Source organism: Nannospalax galili, unplaced genomic scaffold (assembly GCF_000622305.1).
Source record: "Nannospalax galili isolate Female #2095 unplaced genomic scaffold, S.galili_v1.0 scaffold44, whole genome shotgun sequence".
In the NCBI taxonomy this organism is placed as follows: Eukaryota; Metazoa; Chordata; class Mammalia; order Rodentia; family Spalacidae; genus Nannospalax; species Nannospalax galili.
In genome coordinates this window covers 9452986-9460846 of record NW_008355789.1, presented here as the reverse complement: position 1 = coordinate 9460846, position 7861 = coordinate 9452986, and the positions used below count along the sequence as shown (strand labels likewise).

General features: G+C 46.6%; 1 protein-coding gene across 1 annotated transcript in view; it reads left to right on the top strand.

The window, feature by feature from the left end:
* Positions 1 to 7625: 7625 nt before the first annotated feature.
* The window catches only part of Pik3c2a (phosphatidylinositol-4-phosphate 3-kinase catalytic subunit type 2 alpha), a gene marked incomplete in the record, with an annotated part of 131878 nt that continues 131642 nt past the window's right edge, over positions 7626 to 7861 (top strand). The window contains 1 exon segment of the mRNA XM_029556280.1: positions 7626 to 7755.

The following is a 7861-nucleotide window of genomic DNA, read 5'->3' as shown; positions in this document are numbered from 1 at the left end:
CTTGGCACCTGAGTATGGATATAAAGTCATCAGGTAGTTTTCAGTGGTCATGTTTATCACCTCTACTAATTAACATGAAGTAAATGTTTATGCTTCCTCCTCAAATATGTCTTTTTTTCTAATTTGTTGATTTTTTTTGTGTATATCATACAGAACATCCCAAACAATCTTATTCATCTATAGACCCACTTCCCAAATGGCACCCTCCCATAGCCTCCCACACACACTGAAGCCCATATACTTTGTCATCCCTGTTACTGTCCACTGTGTTATTGGCGCCCCCAGCCATTCTCCAGTGCTTGTCCATCCGCTACAAAGAGGAGGGTCAACACAGAGGAAACATTTCCTCCATGCTTCCAAGCAAAGCCAGCCATGATTGAGCAGGACCTTTGACTTATTTTCACATAGATGGAACTGGTAAAAGAAAGGAGCCCCAGGCTCCTCCCAAGCCCATGTGACCCCTGAGGAACAGATCCTCAAACGACCTTAAGAGTAAGAATAAATTGGTTTATCTGGGCTTTCAGTTATTTTTGTTGTTGCTGTTGTTGTTTGAGACAGGGTCTTGCCATTTAGCCCAGGCTGGCCTGGTGCTAGCTACTTAGCCCAGGCTGGCCTTGAACTCTCAGCAGTCTTTAACAACAAAACCTTATCCTGTTTATTGCAAATAACCAAATTTATCTCCAAATACCCTGAGCCCCTGCACCATTGCTCAGGCTTCTTTGTCGGCCGGAAACACCACTCTCTGTCTTTAACTGTCCAGCGCCTACACCTTGTCCATGCTGCTTCCTCTTCAAAGCATCCTTGCCTAATCCTCCCCTCTAGCTGACTTGGGTATTCTTCTGTTGGATACTAGAATTCAGGTTTTCTTTAAATCTTATTTTTATATTCATTATTTTGTGTGAACATACACACTGTGTGTGTGTGTGTGTGTGTGTGTGTGAATACAGGTGCATGTGTGCCTAAAGTTGCAACCAGAGAAGAGCTGGGATCACATGCCTGGTTTATGGGGTGATGGGGAGTGACCCCCCCAGGGCTTTGTACATGCTAGGACAGCACTATACCAACTTAGTTACATCCCCGGCCCTCTATCAGTAATTACTGAGCTCAACTGAGTCTAATGTGCTAGAAAATCCTTGACACAAATCCTCGAAGGACTAATAAACACCCCACTGATTTCCTCTGGCGTGCTAGGTCTAACAAGAGACCTCTGCTTCTAGCTCTCAGTCTTCTGCCAGCAGAAGGCCCCTATGTACTCCTGAGTTGTTTCTCATCACTCCAAACAAGCTTGGGTTTTATCTTCATTTTTGTTATTCAGTTTGTAGTCAAAATACATCCACTTCATTATAAATATATCTCATGCCCAAATTACCAAACTCTCCTATTATACTTTTCTTTTAAAAATCTTTTATTTTATGTGTGTGTGTGGGGGGGGGAAGCCATGCCATAGCAGGTGTGTAATGATCAGAGGACGAATTTGTGGAACCAATTCTCTACTTCCACCTTTCCATGGGTTCTGGGGATCAAATGCAGGTATTCAGGCTTGTGCTACAAGCACTTTTACTCTCGAGCAATCTCGACAGCCCATCAGTGCACCTTTTTAACATTATTATGTTGTATTATTCCATTTCAAGAATCAGACATAACCGATTCAATCCATTTCTTTGTGAATAGGCTGTATATTAGGGTTCTTGAGAGGGAAAGAATGATAGAAGGAATATATATTAAAAGGGGATTTAAACCAGTAAGATGACTCAGTGGGTAAAGGTAGCTTCTGCCAAGCCCAACGACCTGAGTTCAATCACTGGGAATCCTGTGGAAGGAGATAACCAGCTGATAGTTGTTCTCTGACCTCCACAGGAGTGCTGTGGCATGTGTGCATACAGGTGCACACACACACAAACACACACACACAGAAATAAAATGCTTACTTTGTTTTAAAATAAGGGGTTTATATAAAAAAAAAAGGCTTACACAGTATGGTATGGGCAGTCCAATAATGGCTGTTTCCAAACTGGAGAGGCCCTGATAACTGCTGGGTCCACATGGCTGGATGCTTCAGGAGTTCCAATCTGGTGCTGAAGGCCAGGGCGATTCCTGGAGAGCCACCGGTCCTCAGTCCACACTGGAGAAGTTGGGTTCTGATGTAAGCGAAGGATGGCAGCAAAGCAAGGCTTTGTCGCTCAGATCCCCTTTATTTGGCTTATCAGCACCCAAAGGTGCTGCCCACACGTAGGGTGGATCTTCGCACTTCAAATAACCAGATGAAGATCCCTTACAGGCATCCAGCAACTTATCCCTTAGCTGATCCAGGTCCAGTCAAACTAACAACAAAGATTAACCATCAGAGGTTGCTTTCACGTGCCAGTTTATGGTTTGAGCTGTGCCCCCTTCCAAATTCATATAATGCAATGCTAACTCTTAATGTTTCAATGCCACCTTATTTAGGGATAGGACTGTTGCAGAGGTCTTTTGAGGCAGCGTCTTCCTGTAGCCCCAGCTGGCCTGTAACAGTGTAGACCAAGCTGACCTCCATCTCACAGAGATCTGCCTGCCTCTGCCTCCTGAGTGCTGGGATTAAAGGCCTATGCCACCACCCATGGCTCCCATCAAGATTTTTTAATATTGGTTTTTGGTTTTTTTTTTTGGTCTTTTTGAGACAGGTTTCCCTATAGTCCTAGCTGGCCTGGAACTCACTATGTAGACCAGACTGGCCTTGAACTCACAGAGATCCGCCCGTCTCTGTCTCCAGAGTGCTGGGACTAAGAGCCTAGGACACAGACAGGAAAGCATGCGTAGTATCCAGGCTGCCTGTGACCTCCAGGAAAAGGGCCTCTAAAGGTGTGTGCCACCTCACCCAGCTTTAATATTGATTTTTAAAAAATATTTTATTATTTTTAGCTGCCATGTGGGTGCTCGGATTTGAACCCAGGTCTTCTGCAAGAGCAGTCAGTGCTCTTAACTGCTGAGCCATCTCTCCAGCCCCTAATATTGATTTAAAAAAATATTTTAATATTTTTATTTTATATGTATACACCTGGAACTGGAGTTAAGGACGGTTCATAGCTGCCATGTGGGTGCTGCGAATCGAACGCCCCCCACCCCCACCCCTTTTTTTTTATTTTTTATGTGTATGTATGTACTTCTTGCATGTAGGTAAGGGCACCCATGTTGTGCAATGCCTGTGGAGGACAGAAGAAACTGTCAGATCCCCTGGAACTGGAGTTACGGACAGTTGTTAGCTGCCATGTGGGTGCTGGGATTCGAACCCGGGTCTTCTGCAAGAACAGTGTCCTTAACTGCTGAGACATCTCTCCAGCCCCTAATAATTGATTTTTAATACCTAAATTTTTAATACTGTTTCCCAAAACGCAGTATGAGATGCTTGCTCATCTCACCAGGACAACTAGTCACTTCCTCTTATTCCTCCTGTAACAATGACATTGGTCTTTCAGTTCCTCTGCTGACCCGTGCTGCTTCCTCCCTCAGTCTCTTTGCATGTACTGTTTCCTCTATGTGTTTCTCATCCTCCCTCAATTACTCTCTCCACCCTCCGGAGACAGGATCTCGTGTAACCCAGACTGGCCTCAATATGTAGTAAAGGCTGGCCTTGAATTTCCCCTGCCTCCACCTCCTAAGTGCTGAGATTACAGCTGTGTGCCACCACACCTGGCCTCCTCAGTTTCTACTCGGCTCAGGGTCACTTTCCAGAGAATGCCTTCCTGTTTTGCATTCTAAGTCAAAGAATACTGTAATTTTCCTTCATACTGTTCATCACAATTGAGAGAAATGATTGCTAAACTGGGAATTTAGCATTTGCATCTCATGTTATACTCTAAACTCTGAGGGCAGAGACACGTCTGGTTTGTGCTGTATCCCTGGCACAGAGCACGGATGGTGTATAATGTAGAAAGTCAGGGCTCACTGCATCCTCTCTAGCCTTCCTTTCCCAACTCTCTTTCAAATGGATCAAAGGCAAACATTTCTATTCCCTCTGCAAACTTCACATCCTTTCATCATTTACATATCTAATATTCTGAGTATCATTTCTCCGTCAGTGTTTTTGGTCACAGGTGATGAGTTCCGAGGGAGGGGTACAGACCACAAATTATTTTTTTTAATGGTGCTAGAGTTGGAACTTGCTTGGCAAGTTCTCTGCCACTGAGCTACATCTCTAGCCCTTGTGTTATTTATTATTTATTTATTTATTTATTTGAGAGAGTCTCACTATGTAATCCAGCTATTGAGTTCTTTATCCTCCAGCCTCTACCTCCCAAGTGCTGGGATTACAGGTGTGGGTCACCATGCCCAGAAGGACCACAAATTTTAAATTATGTAGTACAGCACACATTAGTCTTTGTGGTGAAAAGATAGTATTGTGGATGGAGTAAGCAAGATATCCACTTACTAATGGCCTTATTTTATATTTTATTATTTTTATGTGAATGAATTTATTGCCTGCCTGTATGTGAGTGCACCTGTGTCATGCAATGCATGGCAGAGGAAGTCTGAAGAGGGCCCCAGATTCCCTGGAACTGGAGGTAGGGATGGTTGTTAGATGCCATGTGGATGCTGGGAATTGAATCCAGGTCCTCTGCAACAGCAGTCAGTGTTCTTGACTAAAAAAAAGCCCCTTGGGTTTTTTTGTTTGTTTGTTTGTTTTTTGATAGCATCTTGCTAGGTAGCCCTGGTTAGCCAGTAACTCAATATATAGACACAAGAGTGGCCTTGAACTTGAGGGCCCTTCTGCCTCTGCATTGCTGTGTGCTGGGATTACAGGTATGCACTGTCATGCCTGGTTATAATGGCCTTTTTTTTTTTTTTTTAATAGCTGTTTAAATCTCTTTTGTTAATATTTAGGGACAGTGAGAGGTTAACAAGTTTGGGTTGTGTGGTAAGAGCTGGATTTGGACTCTATTATTTAATAGAGTGGCTATGGGCAAGTCACTTTCCTCTCTGGTCTCCAAATCCCTCAACTATATGTTGAGAATATAATAATGGTACCTTTTCGTTCAGGTTGTGGGAAGGATTCAGTAAGATAATACTTAAAAAGCACTAACAGGGCTTGGTTTCAGGAAATGCTTAATGTCAGCTACTACGTTCACCTGTGGTAAAAGAAAAAGGTGACCCATTTCTCATTTGGTATTGGAAGAAATTTAGTGATGTTTGTGATGCTGTGATGTTCTCTGTGGGAAGTTAAGGTTGGAATACTTAAAACAATCATCTCCCTCAATCCTTTTCTTTACCCGAGGTCTTGGAACTGAAGCCAGTGGGGGAAAGGAAACAGAAGTGGCTGCAGCTGTGCTCTAATTGGTTTCAAATGACGGCAGCCGCCTGCACTCTCCCCTCGCAGGTCTGTGTTCCTGTGGTTTAACAACCATCATCAGGTACCATCATCCGGAGGAGGAGGAAAGCCTAGGGAGGGCGACCGGATCAGCTTCTTGACACCTAGTAATTTGCAAACTCAGCCTCTTTTGGAATTCACTGGACTCTTTGTTCTCCTTTTCACTTCATTGGCAGCTCCTAGGTGATCAGAACCTACCCAGCAGGGCCATTCAAAAGTAACAGAGAGCAAGTCAGAACCGCAACAAGGAGTTTCCTCTGCTACTGGGATCCAGAGGAAAATTTCATAAAAACAACAACAACAACAACAAAACAAAATAGCGGCCGAGCATGGTGGCGCACGCCTTTAATCCCAGCAGAGGCAGGCGGATCTCTGTGAGTTCAAGGCCAGCCTGGTCTACATAGTGAGTTCCAGGACAGCTGGGGCTACAGGGAGACCCTGTCTCAAAAAGACCAAAAAAAAAAAAAGCATATATTATATATACTACATATATGAGATGAAGATACAAAAACATCAATTTATCCTCCTTGAAAACTCAGTGTTCTTGCAAGGCCCCTGTCGTCTTTCCTAAAGGCACACTCTGTTCTCCAACTGAAGGTAGGAAACTAGACCCAAGAGGACTCCTTTTCCTCACCCTGAAAAATCTTGTGGAAGAGCTGCCAAGTCTAGAAATTCCTTTGATCAGAAGATAAAGCAGAACAATGCTGTGGAACTAAATGGATTCCTAAGGGACATTCTTTTAGGGTGTGTAAAACTTGCCTGGAAGTGCAGTGCCTGTGTACACAGGGGGTGGGGTTGGGAGAGAGCTGGGGGCAGAATGGGGTGGTATATATATAAGTTGCTCCGAGATTTCCCAGTAGCTCCGAGACTTCCCAGTAGAATAGCTTGTTGCTTGTTTTGTTTAGTCAGTACTGGAGATTGAACACAGGGCTCACACATGTTGGTAAGGCACACCACCACGTATAGCTCCAGCCCTATTTTAAATTTTTATTTTTCTGAGACCTGTTCTGAACTGCTGGGTTCAAACAATTCTCCTGCCTCACCCTCAGCTTGGACTACTGAAACACATCACATTCTGTTTCTCCTTAGAGAAGAAACTCCACCCAATCTCTAGAGAAGTGCAGGCATGGTTATTAAAACTAAATGATTAGAGGTCAGTCTCCCCCACAAAAAGTGAAGTAAAAGGAAAAAATGTTGGCAGTAAGCTTCTACTTAAAGCTTGCAAGCCAAGTCGAAGTTGTCAATTTCCTATCCCTAGGTTTAAACTAGTTACTGACCTCTTCAATGGAGAATGGGGACTCATGCTAATTCCAGCCTAAGCCCGTCCAGCACATTACACCGAACATTTAGAAAGTGCAGCTCTCCTCTGTTAAGGGCCAATCGGTTGTAAAACACTACTGAAGGGGCTGGAGAAATGGCTCAGCAGTTGAGAGCACTGGCTGTTCTTGCTGAGGACCTGAGTTCAGTTCCCAGCACCCACATGGAGGTTAATAACCGTGCATAACTCCAGTTCCAGGAGATCCCAACGCCCTCTTCTGACACTCCAAGGGCATTGCATGGCACGAGTGCACCCACACACATGCAGGCAATACACTTACACACTTACAATTAAAAAACGCTACCGAACTGGTTGGATGTGCTCGTGTCCCAGCTTCACCACGTGGAGAAGGGAGAATAATTTTCCCATCTGCTTCATATGGGTTTTAGTCGGACAAGGGAGGCTCAACGCTTCCCAAGCACAATCCCACTCACAAGAAAGGTATGATTACTACCGGGCTCCGCCGGGATGTCTGGCGCAGCGCGGTGATTAGCAGGCTGCCTTGCTCACCGCAGCCAGGTGAGGCTGTCGGCGGATACTAGGGCGAGCGAGCTACACCACCTGGCCGCACATTGCAGAGCGCACGTGATGCACAACTAATTGCACAGCCTGCTGCATAGCACCTGCTCCGCGCGCGGCGATTCTGCCCTGGCTGCTCCTTTCCAATGCAAACTAACTTCGGCGCGGCCTAGGGCCGAGATCATTCAGGCCGCCGCAGGCCGGAGGGGCCTCACGCCGGGCTGGAGCTCCCGCATCTTCTCCAGAGGCCCCGGGTCCCGCCGGGGAGACCCTTCCCCCGAGCGAGCTGCACTCTGACAGCCACCAACGCTGTCTCGCGCCAAGCTGGACGCCCCTCGGCCCCGCCCACCACCTCAGGTAGGCCATCCGCGCCAGCCAATCGCAAGGCGCCTGAGAGCGGAGGGCGGGGCTTATCTCTCCGGATGTGACGTCTGTGCTTGGCTGGCCGCGGCGTCGGTGGAAGCGCTCGTCTGCGGCCGGCTGCGCCTCCTGAGAAGGAAAAATATAAGAATGGCTAGCACGGCGGCGGGCGCGACGGCTCGGCTCGCGGTGGACACCGAGGCTCCGGCGGCGTGAGGTGAGTGGCGGCGAGCGCGTGCGGAGCCCGAGGGCGTCGAGGGACGCGGGCCGGGCGCCCGCGGCGGCGCTCCATTTCGGCCCACCGCGCTCCTCCGGGCCTCGTC